Genomic DNA, 20,437 nt, shown 5'->3' on the forward strand with positions numbered 1-20,437 from the left:
ATCTTCGCTGGCCTGGAAGCTTCCAGCTGTACTGACTGTATCGAGGAGTTTATCATGGAAGGGATGGAGTTCTATATTTCTTTTCTTTCCGCGATCATAGTTTGAGTGCATCTCCTCCGATGGCTGTTATGTGAGGGTCAAAACATATCAGGCCATGAAACTCTTCCTTTCCCCAAAATCTGCTTCAGTTTCGTTTCTGTTGTAATTACTGTAAAGCTGTTCATGAAACACACCTCCATGTAAAGACAGTGTGATGATTTGACTTGTACTGATAAACCTTTCTGGTCCTTAACCAAAAGCATCTTCAGTAACATCTGTAATTCAACCATTCCTCCTCTCTTTCGACCTAACCAGTCTGCAGTTAACGCTCTTTTCGTTACCTTATTTTCCTCGAATTATATTTTGGATGGTTCTGCATGAAGCTCTCTTCCTCATCTCTTCACATTGACTGAGCTCTCCTACACATTTCACGTGCAGGGTTTTCCAAGTACTTTCCCAGTTTCAAGTAGGTAAGGTTCATGGCCCAGGCGGCATACATGCTGGAGTCCTAAAGGAGCGTGCCTCCCAGCTAGCTCCCGTCTTTGCTCACCTGTTTCGTCTCTGTCTAAAGGCTCAAACTTTCCCTCTGCACTGAAAGCATTCCTTGGTACAGCCTAATCCTAAGAAAAATCATTGTAACCCTTCCAACCAAGGCCCCCATCACTCTCACTTCTGCTGTCTTGAAAGTCTTTGAAACTCTCCTTAAATCTTACTTTCTCACACACTTATAATCCTGTTCTCGTCTTTCTTTTCACCGATATGACTTTCGTGGTTCTCCTCTACTCTGTTTCAAAACAACACAGTTCAACCCAATAATAACTTAAACAGGCTGGGCGTAACTACATCCTTCACTCTACCTCAGAAACCACACATGATTTACATCACAAACGTCCGCAGATATTGTATGAGTACCGTAATCACGTTTGTTATGATTAGCAAATTCATGTCTATGAGAGTTTCACTTGCCTCAGTATGGAGTTCTGCTCACATATCCGAGGCGGTTCTTCCCCTACCTCTCTATTATCCAGAATGGAATCAAAAACCTTCTGTTCCATTCATTTTTCAGGAATTATCTTTCTATTTCTCTGCACTGTGATGTTTCTGCTCTCTCACTGTCTACCAGCTCGTGTTATGTTCCTGTTCTGTAACTGTCTTACAGCTCACGTTGTGAGCACTGCTCTCGTGAGCTGCCTGCGTGTCTCCCTGCCACCCAGGATTGTACCCATGGTACATGTTTCCGCTGCTGCTTCCCAGACTTCGCATGTGGAGGTTAGCCACATGAACACTGACCATTATGATATTTCCCTTTTTCTTCGCACAGCAATTATGTGAAGAAATGGTCTTCCTTCTTTCGTCTTTTCCTATCAGCTCTCTACTTATGAGTCATAAACACCTGAGGCGCTCTGAGTAATATCTTCACTACCTTTCCCACACTTTTCTTTTTACACAAGATGGCCATGACAGGCGCATGTGTGCCTGTACCACATAAGTCACCGTATATACGGAGAAAATGCCGGCTGCAAAATTCAGATCGTACATTGTACCGGGTCAGTCCGTGTGAGATTAACCACACTTCATACATGTTTACATCTGTGAGAGAGTTAGGCTCATCGTTTGAGACGTGGTTCCCTGTCATACCAATCATTCATCAGTCAGATTATTGCGAATCAGGAAACCTAATTCTTCTCGGTGATATGAAATGTAGAAGCAATGCACTGCTTATACTTCCATACAGATAAAGCCACTAGTTATGCTACTCGTGCACCCAGACATGCTCGCATGGAGCGAAGCGAGAAGGGGTCAGGCATGAGGTGGATGGTGAGGTCTAGGCCAGGCTACAGTGCTGGTATGGCGTCCAAGGGCCAGACGAGGTGGGCGGAGCAAATGTGGGGGTTGTTGGGGAACGTGAGGGGTATGGTAAGTGCACCTGAGCTTCGAAGAGGTGAAGGGTTCGATCACATCACTGGAGACTGTCGTGAGACTTGAGGGGTGGTGGTAGCGCAATGCTTCATGAACAGAATATGGATGGATGGTGGAGGCAGGTGAGGAGTATGGTCGAGGGATACGAGTGGGGAATAGTCTGGACATATGATAAGGAATGGTCCTATGAGAGTGAGGGGACTGAGTACGGGGGTTTAAGTCAGGAGGGATGCGTTAGAACATGCGAGGGCCACGGTAAAGGAACGTGAGGGAAGCAGTAATGCTACTTAATGGGAGATGGTTGGGTTCCGTGAGGGAGGATGATAAGACAATTGAAAAGGACATAGTTATGACACATAGGGGTGGATGGCTGAGAAATGCTTGGAGAGATGGCAAGGAAACGTACTCCCTCCTATGACAGTAAACATGGGGTAGAGCCACTGTATTTGTAGGGATAGTGTTCCTACTGTACCTGTACGCATGGCGTAAGTGCTACTGTATAAGAAGCAATAGTGTGTTCCCACTGTACCCGTACACATGAAGTGGGTGCCGCTGGAGAGGTATGTGGTCTAGTGTGATGACTGGTTGTCGAATGTTAGAGATTACTGTCAAAAACGTAAACTTAATTATTTCTTTATCAAATGCAAAAATTTAAATCCAGCCATAAACATGAGTGGTCTAAGAAGTTTCACCTCGCACACATGATACGTAATGTATAATTACGCATTTGAGAACCTCTTGGAGGGCTGTGTAGACATACATGTATCTAAAAAAAAAGGTTTTCTTTAAGCTATTTGAAATTTTTGCCCGAAAACAAAGAGAACTAACTAAAGAATAAAATACAATAAATCTGATATTAACAACAACGTGGATTTAGCAGCGGATGGAACCATGGAAGCGGAAGTGAGTCACAGGGTAGGGGAGGTGGTGAAGGTTCTGGGAGCGTTGAAGAATGTGTGGAAGGCGAGAACGTTATCTTGGAGCGCAAAAATGAGTATGTTTGAAGGAATAGTGGTTCCAACAATATCATATGGGTGCGAGGTATGGGCTATAGATAGGATTATGCGGAGGAGGGTGGATGTATTGGAAATGAAATGTTTGAGGACAATATGTGGTGTGAGGTAGTTTGATCGAGTAAGTAATAAAAGGGTAAGAGAGATGTGTGGTAATAAAAAGAGTGTGGTTGAGAGGGCAGAAGAGGGTGTATTGAAATGGTTGGGTCACATGGAGAGAATGAGTGAGGAAAGATTGGCAAAGATGATATGTGTGTCAAAGGTGGAGGGAACGAGAAGAGGTGAAAGGATGGAGTGAGAAAGATTTTGAGCGATCGGGGCCTGAGCATAGAGGAGGGTGAAAGGAATGCAATGAATAGAGTGAATTGGAACGATGTGGTATACCGGGGTCGACGTGCTGTCAGTGGATTGAACTAGGGCATGTGAAGCGTCTATGGTTAACCATGGAAAGTTTTGTGGGACCTGGATGTGGAAATGGAGCTGTGGTTTCGGTGCATTACATATGACAGCTGGAGACTGAGTGTGAACTAATGTGGCCTTTGTTGTCTTTTCCTAGCGCTACCTCGCGCGCGCGCGGGGGGGGGAGGGGGGTGCCATTTCATGTATAGTCTGTGTATGTAGGTGGGATGGGCCATTCTTTCGTCTGTTTCCTTGCGCTACCTCGCTAACGCGGGAGACAGCGACTGAGTATAATATATATATATATATTTATATATATATATATATATATATATATATATATATATATATATATATATATATATATATATATATATATATATATATATATTATCCCTGGGGATATGGGAGAAAGAATACTTCCTACGTATTCCCTGCGTGTCGTAGAAGGCGACTAAAAGGGGAGGGAGCGGGGGGCTGGAAATCCTCCACTCTTGTTTTTTTTTAATTTTCCAAAAGAAGGAACAGAGAAGGGGGCCAGGTGAGGATATTCCCTCAGAGGCCCAGTCCTCTGTTTTTAACGCTACCTTGCTAATGCGGGAAATGGCGAATAGTTTGAAAGAAAGATATATATATATATATATATATATATATATATATATATATATATATATATATCATCATCATCATCTCAAATACTCTTTATTCATTTATACAAACGAACTGCAGACAGCCAAAGATATCAAAGTACTGAACCAAGCCAGACAACTACTGGGGAGGAGTCATGAAATTCAAACATCTTACTACAAGTTTAGTGTACAAAAATAAAGAAAATTTCTAATTCACCTGACAACCCTACGGGACTGGTTAACAGAATGTCACAAACTTATCCGGGAGACGGGAAATGCTAATGCACACCACACAAACACAAGACGTCAGTAAGTGTTCAGTGAGATCATCTTATATGATGTGAGATGAAGGGAATGGTTGAAGAGAGTGAGGATGATAGGCGAGGAGTATAAGGTGAGAGGATAGGAGAATCTCAACCAGAATTTTCCGAGATCGGGGCAAGGAAGGGAAGGGATACCTGAGAGAGATAGATGAAGTACGTACATGGAACAGTTAAGGAATGTAAAGGTGGAATGACAGAAAATTAAAGGTTAGACTTATGGGGAACGAGACCAGAGTGATAGCGGCACGGGAGGAGCACGAGCTGACCAAGGGCTATGGAGGGAGATGATTGTAGGGGGAAGTGAGGGGCATGTGCAGTGACAGTCAGGTTGTGTGAAACGGTAAGTATCGGGAATCGTGAGGCGGAAGCTGAGGAATGAGAGGTAGAGCACTTAAAGCTCAGGTGGAGAGACCGTGAGGAACACAAGGGAAGGTTGTAAAGGTGAAATTCCTGTAAATCTGAGAAGGATAATAATGGAACAAAGGGAGGATTGCTGGGGAACTTTAGGGGAAGAACTGAGAATACCAGACAGAGCAGGTGAAGTGAGGGGATAATCAGGTTACGTCAGGAGATTTCTCGGGGAACGTGAGAGGTGATGGTCAGGGCACGTGAGGGGACCTGGTCACGGAACATAAGGAAGGTTAGTCGAGACGTGTAAGGCAGGATGGTCTGGAAACATGGGGCCATACATCCGAGGCGCATGACAGGTTGTGATTAGGTCATGTGAAGCAGGATGGCTGGGCATATGAGGGGCAATGGCCCGTATAACAGCATGGCTGAGGCCTATAAAGGGTAATGCTTCGGCATGTGTTGTAGGATGGCTGGGCTACATGGAAGGTAAAGACATGTGAAGCAGGATGGCCGGACCACATGAAGAAAGATGACACGAGAGTGTGCGGTATAATTTCCGGATATGAGGCACAAATATTCGGGCGACTAGAGGAGGCGGACGTTCGGTATATGATAACAGGAACAGCTAGGATATCTGACAGGGAATGGTAGGAATAGTTAATGGAATGGCTGGGGAAAATGAATGGATATGGTCGGAGGACAGAAAGGGAGATGGTTACTAAACGTGACGAGAGATGGGAAAATAACGGGAGATCGATCAGGGAACTGGGAAGGTATGATGACCAGAGAGAGACAGTGATGTGGGTGAGGGAAGGATCGTTGGAGACGTGAGGAAGTCAGGGAACGTGACCAGTAATGGTAATGGATCGTGAGAGGGTAGTCGATGCACAGGAAGAAAGTATGGTTAAGGAACCATGTGTGGGAAGATGGACGGGGAACGTGTGGGAGGATATGGTAGGGCACGTTTGGGTGATGGTCGGGGGACGTGAGGGAATGATCGTAATGCATGAGGGATGGTCAGGGTACGTCTGGGTGAAGCACGAGGCACGGGTGATGATCAGGGCACGTGTAGGTTATGGCCAGGGTAGTAAGTATGAGTGCTGGTCGTTGAGCCACATGAGCATGAATATTGTACTGTTTGTCAAACTTCTTGGTATATCATGTGACATGAAACATGATGTGAGCTCTGTAAGGCCTTCACTCACTCTCGAATTCGGTGGTTTATCTTGGGATACTGAAAGCAGACAGAGAAGCTGGTCGGACCAAGTCATGAAGGATTTTGAGTTTCAAAATCTTTTTCAAATGACATCTAAATTAAACGGTATAAACGAATATTTAAATTCAATACACTTGTTACATCACTGAACACATAATGGTGAGGTAAAAAATGAATAAATCTCCGGTCTCTGAGCATTATGACCAAGTTCAGCGGCCCGAGGCGGTGCACGTACATAAATAGCTGCCCTAGATCCCCGTCTCAGGCCGGAGTGAGGGCTATAGCTAACACAGTGTGGAGGTTATCATGGTGTGAAGGCATAGCTCAGGGTGGCAGGCAGGGATATCACGGTGTGGAGGCCGGCATAAGGGTGAGGCCAGAGATAACTGTGTCGATATCAGCGACATAGCGAGGAGGTTACATATACCTGTGTGAGGACCAGAGGTAGCACAGCAACGAGTCCACAGCTGACATAGCGTGGAGACCACTTGAGACACAACATGTATCCCAAAGGCGGCACATAATGGCCACAACAAGGCTTGGTGGGGCGCCCGCAGAAGGGAGCCACAATCATTACACTCAGGGAAGCAAGGATACGACAGTATGAGGCCCAGGATTATACCTGAATATGACCAAGATTAACAGCACGATGACCAACGCTGACACAACATGGATGTTGACGTTAATATAACGAGAGAACCACGGCTCACATGGGGACGAGGACAGACATAACACAGCTTGTTTATATAACTGGGTTACTACAACGGGAGGCCAGGATGACAGAGGGTTATGGCTAAGGTTGTGACAAGGAGGAAGCCAGGGTTAACTGTTAAGGTATAACAACGAAAAGGACATGGTTGACTCTAAAAGTATGACAAAGAGGAGGCCAGGGTTAACTGTGGGAGAGGTCAAGGATAACAAACAGCAAGGCTTCCGATGATAACAAAGTATGATAGCGAGCGTTGATACAGCATGAACATCAGAGAACACAACACGAGGGCTGGAGGAAACAAAAACACAGATGACAACAAACAATAATACATCTTGGGCGGAAGGAATGAGAGGTCTGACACACTGAGAATAAGATAGCACAGATGGCAGAGACAACTCAAAATATAAAGATCAGGAGCAACACAAACTGTGAAAATGAGGGACAACACAAAATATGAAGGTCAGGGACAACACAAAAAAATAAAGGTCAGGGACAACACAAAATATAAAGGTCAAGGACAACAGAAAGTGTGAAGCTCAGGAACAACACAAAGCGTGAAGGTCAGGGACAACACGAAGTGCAAAGGTCAAGGACAACACAAAGTGTGAAGGTCAAAGACAACACAAAGTGTGAAGGTCAAAGACAACACAAAGTGTGAAGGGCAGGAACAACACAAAGTGTAAAGGTCAAAGACAACACAAAGTGTGAAGGTCAGGAACAACACAAAGTGTGAAGGTCAGGAACAACACAAAGTGTGAAGGTCAAAGACAACACAAAGTGTGAGGGTCAAGGAAAACACAAAGTGTGAAGGTCAAAGACAACAAAAAGTGTTAAGGTCAGGAACAACACAAAGTGCGAAGGTCAGGAACAACACAAAGTGTGAAGGCCAAAGACAACACAAAACAATATAGGTCAGGGACAACACAAAATATAAAGGTCAAGGACAACAGAAAGTGTGAAGCTCAGGAACAACACAAAGCGTGAAGGTCAGGGACAACACAAAGTGTGAAGGTCAAGGACAACACAAAGTGTGAAGGTCGGATACAACACAAAGTGTGAAGGTCAAAGACAACACAAAGCGTGAAGGTCAAAGACAACACAAAGTGTGAAGGTCAAGGAAAACAGAAAGTGTGAAGGTCAGGAACAACACAAAGTGTGAAGGTCGAAGACAACACAAAGTGTGAAAGTCAAGAAAAACACAAAGTATGAAGGTCAGGAACAACACAATGTGTGAAAGTCAGGAACAACACAGTGTGAGGGCCAAAGACAACACAAAGTGTGAAGGTCAAACACAACACAAAGTGTGAAAGTCAAGGATAACACAAAGTGTGAAGGTCAGGAACAACATAAAGTATGAAGGTCAAAGACAACATTAAGTGTGAAGGTCAGGAACAACATAAAGTGTGAAAGCAGAGGCAACACAAAGTGTGAAGGTCAAACACAACACAAAGTGTGAAAGTCAAGGATAACACAAAGTGTGAAGGTCAGGAACAACATAAAGTATGAAGGTCAAAGACAACATTAAGTGTGAAGGTCAGGAAAAACATAAAGTGTGAAGGGCAGGAACAACACAAAGTGTAAAGGTCAAAGACAACATAAAATGTGAAGGTCAGGGACAACACAAAGTGTGAAAGCAGAGGCAACACAAAGTGTGAAGGTCAGGGACAACATTAAGTGTGAAGATCAAAGACAACACAAAATGTGAAGGTCAAAGACAACACAAAGTGTGAATGTCAGGAACAACACAAAGTGTGAAGGTCAGGAACAACATAAAGTATGAAGGTCAAAGACAACACAAAGTGTGAGGGTCAAGGAAAACACAAAGTGTGAAGGTCAGGAACAACGCAAAGTGTGAAGGTCAAAGACAACATAAAGCGTGAAGGTCAAAGACAACACAAAGTGTGAAGGTCAAGGAAAACAGAAAGTATGAAGGTCAGGAACAACACAAAGTGTGAAGGTCAAAGACAACACAAAGTGTGAAGGTCAAAGACAACATAAAGTGTGAAGGTCAAAGACAACACAAAGTGTGAAGGTCGAGAACAACATAAAGTGTGAAGGTCAGGAACAGCACAAAGTGTGAAGGTCAAAGACAACACAAAGTGTGAAGGTCAAAGACAACACAAAGTGTGAAGGTCAAAGACAACATAAAGTGTGAAGGTCAAAGACAACACAAAGTGTGAAGGTCAAGGAAAACAGAAAGTATGAAGGTCAGGAACAACACAAAGTGTGAAGGTCAAAGACAACACAAAGTGTGAAGGTCAAAGACAACACAAAGTGTGAAGGTCAAAGACAACATAAAGTGTGAAGGTCAAAGACAACACAAAGTGTGAAGGTCAAGGAAAACAGAAAGTATGAAGGTCAGGAACAACACAAAGTGTGAAGGTCAAAGACAACACAAAGTGTGAAGTTCAAAGACAACACAACGCGTGAAAGTCAGGGACAACACAAAGTGTGAAGGTCAGGGACAACATAAAGTGTGAAGGTCAAAGACAACACAAAGTGTGAAGGTCAAAGACAACACAAAGTGTGAAGGTCAGGAACAACACAAAGTGTGAAGGTCAGGAACAACATAAAGTGTGAAGGTCAAAGACAACACAAAGTGTGAAGGTCAAAGACAACACAAAGTGTGAAGGTCAGGGACAACATAAAGTGTGAAGGTCAGGAACAACACAAAGTGTGAAGGTCAAAGACAACACTAAGTGTGAAGGTCAGGAACAACATAAAGTGTGAAGGTCAAAGACAACACAAAGTGTGAGGGTCAAGGACACCACAAAGTGTGAAGTTCAGGAACAACACAAAGTGTGAAGGCCAGGAACAACATAAAGTGTGAAGGTCAAAGACAACACTAAGTGTGAAGGTCAAAGACAACACAAAGTGTGAAAGTCAGGAACAACATAAAGTGTGAAGGTCAAAGACAACATAAAGTGTGAAGGTCAAAGACAACACTAAGTGTGAAGGTCAGGAACAACACAAAGTGTGAAGGTCAGGGACAACACAAAGTGTGAAGGTCAAAGACAACATAAAGTGTGAAGGTCAAAGACAACACTAAGTGTGAAGGTCAGGAACAACACAAAGTGTGAAGGTCAGGGACAACACAAAGTGTGAAGGTCAAAGACAACATAAAGTGTGAAGGTCAAAGACAACACTAAGTGTGAAGGTCAGGAACAACATAAAGTGTGAAGGTCAGGGACAACACAAAGTGTGAAGGTCAAAGACGACACAAAGTGTGAAGGTCAAAGACAACATAAAGTGTGAAAGTCAGGGACAACACAACGCGTGAAAGTCAGGGACAACACAAAGTGTGAAGGTCAGGGACAACATAAAGTGTGAAGGTCAAAGACAACACAAAGTGTGAAGGTCAAAGACAACACAAAGTGTGAAGGTCAGGAACAACACAAAGTGTGAAGGTCAGGAACAACACAAAGTGTGAAGGTCAGGAACAACACTAAGTGTGAAGGTCAAAGACAACAGAAAGTGTGAGGGTCAAGGAAAACACAAAGTATGAAGGTCAGGAACAACACAAAGTATGAAGGTCAGGAACAACACAAAGTGTGAAGGTCAGGAACAACACAAAGTGTGAAGGTCAAAGACAACACAAAGTGTGAAGGTCAAGAACAACACAAAGTGTGAAGGTCAGGAACAACACAAAGTGTGAAGGTCAAAGACAACACAAAGTGTGAAGGTCAAGAACAACACAAAGTGTGAAGGTCAAGGACACACAAAATATGGATGCCAGGGACAATACAATTTAAAGAGGATATGATTCAGCTTAAGGAATAACTTAAGATATGGAACAAGGAATAACTTAAGATACTGAAACTAGGATAATGATAAGAAAGAAAACCAGGGATGATACAAAACATACAAGCCAAGGATGATATATAACGCAGAAGCCAGGGATGATACAAAACATGGATGACAAGGATAACAAAACGTAGAAACAACGTTTAACGAAAGATGGAGGTTAACATTTGTGGGATGTGGCAGGTGGTCATGACGCACTGTGGAGTCCGAAGCTAACACAACACTGGAGGCCAGAGATACTTCAAGGTGCAGACAACAGCTAACAACGCAAGGACCAGTATTTCAGTAGTGTGTGATGAGACAGTGTGGAGGCTATGAACTGTACAAGGTGGACATCATGGACAAGACAAAATGCAGGTGACAGCAACACTGAGTGCAATCCGGCATACGAAAATTCGGAAGCCATGGGAGATGCAATGTAGAGGCCAAGAACTAGAAGGGAAGGGATGACTTGTGTGAATACCAGGAATAACGTAGTGTGGAGATTAGAGAGAACAGAGCATGGACCGTGGCACTGATAAATTGGGAGGCCACGGAAAAGGTAACGAGGGTCCAGGGGTGACACGATGGGAAAGTGACAGCTAACACAGCGTGATGAATGAGGATGACAAAGCGTGGGAGCTGGAAGTGTAATATCGCGAAGGTTGGGACAACACATCATGTAGGGCAGTCATAACACAGCGTGCAGGAGTGGGACAACACAGAACAGAAACTAGGGGCAAAAGCATACGGAGATAGAATTCACACAGCCTTGAGGCTAGGTATAACAACATTATAGAGACTAAGGAGAGGAGAGTAGGGGAGAGTGGACCTAACGCAGGGGTTGTGACGCAGGGTCGCCACGATGACGGTCATTTCCATGTTTATTGACCGTTGTGGCATAGCTATACTGATGGTGCTGAGGCCAGGCTGGTGGTGGTGTGAAGTGGGGAGTATGGAGGAGGTGGCCGGCATGGACAGACTGTAGCAGGGAGGGGAGGGCAGGGGAAGTAGGATTGGCAATGGATGATGGTACAATGAGAAATGATAATGGAAAAAGGGGCGGGAAGAAAGAGGTAGGAGGGAAAAATCAGCAAAGAATAATGAAAATTCTTTTAGTGCAAATACTCAAAGAATTTGATGGAGGCTTGGTAGAGGCTAAACGACTACAAGGAAAAACAGTCTTTACGAAGACAGATGTTGACTATGGTATGATGTGTAAAGTCAGGAATATTTGGTAGTCCTTGTCAAAGTTCACACTTGAAAAGAACAAAAGTTTTCGACTGACTGACCGAGAACGAAAACAGACTCAGCAAGACTCTCCCCTGACAGTTGCCCCTCAATGATAGAGACGAACCTGCACCGGATAGCACAGCCCTATCCTAAGGACAGCATTGCCCTAACCTACGGACAGTACAGCCCTAAACTTCGAATATCACAACCCTAAACTACTGTCAGCACAGCCTTGAATTATTGGTTGCACAGCCCTGAATTATGGACAGTACATCCCTAAAGTACGGAGAGCTCCCTAAATTACGGACAGCACAGCTTCAAACTTCGGTCGGCGCTTCCCTAAACTACAGTCAGAAAGATGTAACAAACGAGAAATCTATGTGTACGTTATGACGAAGAGGCCTTCATTACCACCTCATCATCTACAACACATGTCCAACACAGGATATTGTCACACGAGATTTAAGGAAGCCAGGGTAATAATGATACTACGAACCTAAAGACCCAGTGGCCAGTTTCTCCCTCAGAAATGTCCAGGAAAAAATAATCGAAAGATAATTTGTCCCGGATTACCAGCAACCACCACAACCACAGTCAATATCACTCTCGGAATGGTAGAAGCATCACCTCTATAGTCATGGCTGCTGGACACCAGATCACTTTCTTCATAATCTGATGGGACAACCAGCAGGGTGATGCTTTCTTGAAGAAGCGGCACAACAGCAGAAGCCTTGTCATCCAGCAAGTGGGTTACGTACGCCTTACTTGCTGGAGATCTTTTCATGAACTAGAAAGTTGGCCATTTCATAAGCCACATTTGTCTTCACCTTGTTCATAAGATGTTTAAACTTATCCTTCTAAAACAGCCGAAACTAAAAACCTAACTACAGTACTGAATGAATACACGAGCAAAAAGAGTATTTGTAAGAAAATGGTTTAATGACTATACCTTAACTATATAATTATGATAATATTCCACCTCAGCTTATTACGGAAGAAACTTAAGTTTTAAAAATTCTTTTTACCAAGTTATTACAATAACGCTTTCCTTCCATAACATAATAAGAAACACTAAACACTGTAGGCTTATGAGAGACTCACAGTAGAGAGTGACACATGCAAGGTTTGTGTGGATGTGGACGAGCGACCTCCAGTATATACCGATACGACCTGGAGAGCCAGCATCGCCCAGAGATTACTGCGCTCCTCCTCAGCCAGCGTACGATAACAATAGCTATGGAATCTGCAACATCACCAGAAGCACTATTATCAAGCAGGATCCTACGAGGCAGTGTACTGTCATCCACGTCATTCATAACCAACACAGCAAACATCCTACCAGAAGGGAACATGATTATGGTCATATATTAAACGCATGACGCCACGCAAATAGTTGACTCTAAAGGCACAGACAATGAACACACCAACCTTGTACAAAAGAGAAGCGTGCAGATTCAACATACATGAAATTACATCAAGAGAACGAGTATAAACTAATTCACCCATTAAACTTTCATATTCTTTTCGATCCTAGACCCTTTACCTTATCGCACGGAGACCAGGTATTTCAGTGATAACATGGACGAAGGGTAACTGTTGCTGCTGTCACTGAAGTGCATTGTTTATGTACGTTCCTGTAGCCACATATCAGGTAAAGAAAACGGATACAAACAACCATGGCGGAGCTGTTGATTATCATAAGGCCACACACAAACACCACGAGGTTTGATAATGTGCTACATAAGTAAAGACTACCTCACCTCAAGGGAAGAAAAACTGGCAGGCCTGTAAATTCCGGTTCTCCCAAGTCAAATGTTCGGTTGGTCAAGTCTGCTATCCCTTCCACACTGAGCTACTTCCAACCTGCCCACCCGCGACTATCTGGCCTCCAAGTCACATATGCTCATGCTGCATAAGGTAAAAGACACGACAGAGATTCGTCACTGTCTTGAAATGCCCAAATATTGACAGTACTGAGCAGCATGTAGTCCTTACATGTACACCAACTGGCATTCATTTACGGGAATCAGTAAGAATCATATTGCAAAAATTATTCATGTAACAAAGACAAACTGCAGACATATCCAAGATCAGGACCACCATGGTGCGGGCCTTGCTGAGGAACGTGTTTGTGTAGTGTTTCGCTAACATTAGTTGGAATCAGATGAAGCAGTGGGAAAACTTGTACCTTATCTTAACCTTCAGCTTCAAAGGAAGAGTAAGAATGGTTTGTCACAAATCTGTCATGGGCATCACGTGAGGTACGTGGAAAGACTGCGTTTTGCCAAATGTCATTACCAGCGGCTGAAACATGACCAAGTAATGGCACATACACAAACAAAAAAGTAAAAAATTTTTGTTTGAGAACTTTCGCTCCTTAAAATAAACAAAAATGGTCAAACCACAAATTTGATATACGTCTAGTGTGGGTCGTGGAAAGGTACAGCTTTGCGTTAAATTTCATGAGTGCTGTCTGCAGTCTTCACTACGTCCACAACGCACTGATAATATGAAGTACCAACCCTTGATAGGCCCACTGGCAAGTCAGTGAGGGCCATTTCCCCAGACGTGAACACTCCTGGATTAACTAGAGCTGGGTTACAAGCCGTCGTCCGTCATTTAACAGCGTATCTGGTTCTCACACGGACATGTAGTTCAGCAACTACATCTCCGGACGAAAACTGTGCATGTTACCATGGACCACAGCTCTCGGTTTTAATGAAAAGTTGTATGTACACTCAACATCTGTGAACAGACTGAGGGGTGAGAGGGTGCGAGCGTGAAACACGCGTAACTGACCATCATTTTGCGAGCAGCGGGACTGTATCTAACCAGGTGCGTCATGCTCACTGAGGGAAACACTTCCACTCTCACTTGCCACATACGTGGGTGGCTCTAGCTTAAACTAACTTAGACCGTGATGATATATCATCACACGCAGGTTGTCTAGCAATATCGCAAAATTCTGTGGAAGTAGAATCACGAAAGAAGAGCAAAAAAATGTTTGCTCGTGGGAAGATCGTAACAAGTACAACTCGTTTCTGTAACCAGGATATTACTAGAGCCAGTTCATATCCTTTTGTGACGCAGTTCAGCGTGGCTCTGATACTCGGACAATAACTATGGCATCCTTTACATGTTTGATGCATCTGATAATAATGTAATTAGTCAGTATGATAATCTTCCAGTGTACAGAAGTGCTTAACATATGTGTAATTCAAAGACTTCCATAGAAATATCAAGTACGTTTGGTCTATCATTACAACATGGTTCAATGTCAACAGTAGCGTAGCCGCATTTGTAATACGTATCATTCATGCCACACTTAGCTTCATGTTCAGGCATCACCGGCCTGAACTCTTATTTCCCGTTGCTATGTACAGCTGCAGTAAAGTTTCCTGCTCCAAACACAATCCCTAAAGCTATTGTTATATTTATCTTTTCTATCAGTATCATTCTGCCTCATTTCCGGCGGACCAGCAGCCATGACGCCGTCGTTAACAGCCTTGCCAGCCACACTGGATCTCCACTTCCTCAAGAAGCTTCCAAGCCTTCTCTTCAGAACCTCTTAATCGATCGACCTGAAATCTGAGACACACGACCCACAGGTCAGGTTGATACTTTCTTATGTAAAAGAAGTTCCTCCAGTAAAAATCAAGACTGGCACAGGCCAGAGATTTTTGTTTTTTTGGAAGGGTCAGGAACCTTGGAGATTTGCTGGCAGTTGGTATCATTGGTCAGTACTGATACTCTTCACATCTTCATATCACTGTTATCAGTTTCAGTATTACCCTTATCATAGTCCCCGACAGAGACTACTTTACTTTTGATGACGTTCTTTTCTTATTCATCTTATTTCTTTTTTCTTTCTTCTCAAGAATCAAAGTTTACGATATTCCGTCATTTTATGGCTGATTGACTTGAGACACTATAGGCTTGCACCATGGTTCAGTGCGCCAAGTTTTTTTTTTTTAGGTCTTTCAAGGACTTAATTTAATCAAAAGTCAAACCAAACACGAAAATTCTGGTTTGCCATTTCTTACAATGAACTGATACGAAACACTACGAACAGATACCTTTCTGTAAGCCCCTATACAATACATACACTGACTTGAAATCAATCATCTTAACTATTTAATGGGGATCAAAAGTTACTGAGAAAAAAATATTTCTTGCCATTCATTGGCCATATGTGAGCCAGCATTGATCAAATTTGACATCAAGTGTCGTTCTACTCGCCGTACACAATGTGTACAACAAATCTGTGACTTGACCATTTTTGGTTATTGTTTTTCACTTGAAGGTCACCAAAATAAAAAATATATGTTTTTTCCTAATCACAGCCACAGTCGGCTAATCTTTATGAAACTTGGCACAAGAATGTTTTTGCTTTCTTTAGAGAGAAAAGGTTACGAAAAATAAATTTCTCTGCCATTTAACTATTTTCCTTTCAAGAACTGTTGATGAAATTCAGCCACAAAAATATTTTTCAAAATATGGACCAAGCGATAGGCCCTATCTCACTCCGTTTCTCACCTCACTCCCTCTCTTACCTGCCTTTGTATCATACTTCACCCTAGGTCTTGCTCTTCCCTTGGAGTGACCTTGGAGTAGTCTTTAAGGGCATGCTACACACACACCCCAGGCTGAGCCCTGGCTACTGAGTTGGGTCGACCAACATGTGTGAAGCCGCAGGCGCACGTACACGACAGCTCGGCTGGTCCTGTGCATCTTGTGTAGGGCTTTCTTAAATTTCTCTGTTGTGCATCCTATATTGTTTCCGATGGTTGTAGGCAGTGCTGAAGAGTCCTGGGCCCCGGATGTTCAAGGGATATTTTCGTGCTCATCGCACCTTTTCATTTTGGACGTAATATATCAGAAAGTTTTCCGTGGTTGTCAAGCAAATAGGGAATCATTTCCGAGTGTAGATTGAAGACAATCCCTTTTCGGATTTTCTAAGTGTACATGATGATACACCTCTCCCGCCTGTACTCCACACTGTACAGCTTCAGTGATTTCAATCGTCCCCAGCACTTCGGCGGTTCCTTCACCAAGTCAATATAGGCTGTGGAAGGGCTCCGAAAACTTCCCAACTTTGTAAGTTCGTCCGCCTTGTGTCGCTATATCCACAGATCAGTATTCTACTCATGGAAACCTTGAAGAGTCTTCAGTAAATGTTCTCACTTGCCTTGAATGTCCGTGGATGGTTAACTTGATCTGTCATATGATGGATGGTTTTTATGACCAGTCACATCAGGGATGTTAATCTGGAAAAGTCATCTACTGGATGGTTTCCTTGACCAGTCACATGATGGATGGTTTCCTTGACCAGTTACATGATGGATGGTTATGTGGAGCAAGGAAATGATGGATGGTTTTATTTGCTCTCATCTGTCGGCGATTTTCCAATTCGCTCATATTTACATTTGTACTGAACTCATCTTCCAGGGTACCAGAGGTACTTTGCTGTCAAACATGAAATCAGTATGGACAAACATTATAGACGAGTGTATCGGTGGCACATCGCGAACATGACTCGAGTTTCTGGTGCTCGACAAAGGAAGTGATTCAAATAATCATGGTCATTACATCTACGTCATTCTAGCCAGCAGGAGTGGGAGACACACTTCGAGAGAATGGCAACATACGACTGGTATTTCAGCCAACGAGAATGAAAGATCAATCTTACACGCATATATATATATATATATATATATATATATATATATATATATATATATATATATATATATATATATATATATATATATATATCCCCATCCTTGGGGATAGGGGAGAAAGAATACTTCTCACGTATTCCCTGCGTGTCGTAAAAGGCGACTAAGAGGGGAGGGAGTGGGGGCTGGAAATCTTCCCCTCCAGTTTGTTTTTAGTTTTCCACAAGACGTACTGAAAAGCAAACAAGCCAGACTAATGTCACACATATTGCAAGGTTGAGATAAGAAATTAATTACAGATGATGATCGATCAGTAAAGTGGAGGAACCAAGCGGTGTGGAAAGCGTGTGAGAGGATGTAACAAAGGATCAGGAAATGAATGAATAATGGAAAGAGTAAAACTCAGAAAATGAATTTGAATAGAATAACACACCGTCAACCCCAGCTCAGGTGATCGGTAGACTAGTACGAGAATAACCCCACCTGAATGGAGCCAGGTGGCGGGCGGGCGTGCGTGCGTCATGGGAAAAACGTGTGATGACAGGAGCAGTGTGCGTGTGTGTGTGTGTGTCTGTGTGTGTGTTACCGGGAGAGAGTTTTATATTCGTGTAGCTCCGTCTCTTAACCTTGTATATTTGAACCATGTCTTTACTCCTATTAGCGTAGGCACACGAGCACACTCACACACACACACACACACACACACACCCTAGTCTATGCCAGGTACCCATTTTATCGACCAGCCTTTAGGGGAGGATGAACAGCTGGGTGGACTGTGGACCGTTTGCCACGACTAGGATTCGAACCTATGCAGGGTTGATCCCAGGCTCGTGCATGCGTGACGGTCTGTACCGCTAACCGCTACACCACGGAGGTCCGTGGGAAAACGTGTGATGAGAGGAGCAGCGTGTGTGTGTGTGTGTGTATGTGTGTGTGTGTGTGTGTGTGTGCTGCAGGCAGAGTGGGCCGCCAGCACACGGCCATTATTCACTGTGTTAATATAGACAAGTCATGGATTTCCAATATGCAATCTTGCGGGAAGCCTTGCATGTAGGCAAGCCTCTTAGCTTCCTGGTATGTTAGTTGTGCTGTGGTATTTTTGATGCTGCTGCTGCGGTGTTGGTGTTGTGGTGCTGGTGAAGAAGCTGTGGTGTATACTCTGTATTCTTCCGCAAAAAGTTACAGGCTGTCAAGGCTGCGTCTACAGTACGGGGAGGGAGATCGTAGTCACTACACTCATGGGATCTTATATCTTGATCTTTCTGTAGTGTTATGATTGATCCTTCTGTAGTGTTATGATTGATCCTTCTGTAGTGTTATGATTGATCCTTCTGTAGTGTCATGCTTGATCCTTCTGTAGTGTTATGATTGATCCTTCTGTAGTGTCATGCTTGATCCTTCTGTAGTGTCATAATTGATCCTTCTGTAGTGTCATGATTGATCCTTCGGTAGTGTCATGATTGATCCTTCTGTAGTGTCATGATTGATCCTTCTGTAGCGTCATAATTGATCCTTCTGTAGTGTCATGATTGATCCTTCGGTAGTGTCATGATTGATCTTTCTGCAGTGTTATGATTGATCCTTCTGTAGTGTCATGATTGATCCTTCTGTAGTGTCATGCTTGATCCTTCTGTAGTGTCATGATTGATCCTTCTGTAGTGTCATGATTGATCCTTCTGTAGTGTCATGCTTGATCCTTCTGTAGTGTCATGCTTGATCCTTCTGTAGTGTCATGATTGATCCTTCTGTAGTGTCATGCTTGATCCTTCTGTAGTGTCATGATTGATCCTTCTGTAGCGTCATAATTGATCCTTCTGTAGTGTCATGATTGATCCTTCGGTAGTGTCATGATTGATCCTTCTGTAGCGTCATAATTGATCCTTCTGTAGTGTCATGATTGATCCTTCGGTAGTGTCATGATTGATCCTTCTGTAGCGTCATAATTGATCCTTCTGTAGCGTCATAATTGATCCTTCTGTAGTGTCATGATTGATCCTTCTGTAGCGTCATAATTGATCCTTCTGTAGTGTCATGATTGATCCTTCTGTAGCGTCATAATTGATCCTTCTGTAGTGTCATGATTGATCCTTCTGTAGTGTCATGCTTGATCCTTCTGTAGTCTCATGCTTGATCCTTCTGTAGTGTCATGCTTGATCCTTCTGTAGTGTCATGCTTGATCCTTCTGTAGTCTCATGCTTGATCCTTCTGTAGTGTCATGCTTGATCCTTCTGTAGTGTCATGCTTGATCCTTCTGTAGTGTCATGCTTGATCCTTCTGTAGTGTCATGATTGATCCTTCTGTAGTGTCATGCTTGATCCTTCTGTAGTGTCATGATTGATCCTTCTGTAGTGTCATGATTGATCCTTCTGTAGTGTCATGATTGATCCTTCTGTAGTGTCATGATTGATCCTTCTGTAGTGTCATGATTGATCCTTCTGTAGTGTCATAATTGATCCTTCTGTAGTGTCATGATTGATCCTTCTGTAGTGTCATGATTGATCCTTCTGTAGTGTCATGCTTGATCCTTCTGTAGTGTTATGATTGATCCTTCTGTAGTGTCATGATTGATCCTTCTGTAGTGTCATGCTTGATCCTTCTGTAGTGTCATGCTTGATCCTTCTGTAGTGTTATGATTGATCCTTCTGTAGTGTCATGATTGATCCTTCTGTAGTGTCATGATTGATCCTTCTGTAGTGTCATGATTGATCCTTCTGTAGTGTCATGCTTGATCCTTCTGTAGTGTCATGCTTGATCCTTCTGTAGTGTCATGATTGATCCTTCTGTAGTGTCATAATTGATCCTTCTGTAGTGTCATGATTGATCCTTCTGTAGTGTCATGATTGATTCTTCTGTAGTGTCATGCTTGATCCTTCTGTAGTGTCATGATTGATCCTTCTGTAGTGTCATGATTGATCCTTCTGTAGTGTCATAATTGATCCTTCTGTAGTGTCATGATTGATCCTTCTGTAGTGTCATGATTGATCCTTCTGTAGTGTCATAATTGATCCTTCTGTAGTGTCATAATTGATCCTTCTGTAGTGTCATGATTGATTCTTCTGTAGTGTCATGATTGATCCTTCTGTAGTGTCATGTATCACCTTAAACTTCTGTATTAAGTCAGCTTTCACAGTTTCATTACTT

General features: G+C 43.2%; 1 protein-coding gene across 3 annotated transcripts in view; it reads right to left on the reverse strand.

Moving 5' to 3' along the window:
* LOC139765999 (uncharacterized) overlaps window positions 1-20,437 on the reverse strand; it is a 380,415-nt gene that overhangs the window by 274,753 nt on the left and 85,225 nt on the right. The window contains exon 2 of one of the 3 annotated variants that reach the window (XM_071694062.1): window positions 12,720-12,861. The exons of the other annotated variants lie outside the window; for them this stretch is intronic. The gene's annotated coding sequence lies outside the window, so the exon portion shown is untranslated. The remainder of the gene's footprint in view (window positions 1-12,719; window positions 12,862-20,437) is intronic. 3 annotated transcript variants of the gene reach the window in all.

Source organism: Panulirus ornatus, chromosome 4 (genome assembly GCF_036320965.1).
Source record: "Panulirus ornatus isolate Po-2019 chromosome 4, ASM3632096v1, whole genome shotgun sequence".
In the NCBI taxonomy this organism is placed as follows: domain Eukaryota; kingdom Metazoa; phylum Arthropoda; class Malacostraca; order Decapoda; family Palinuridae; genus Panulirus; species Panulirus ornatus.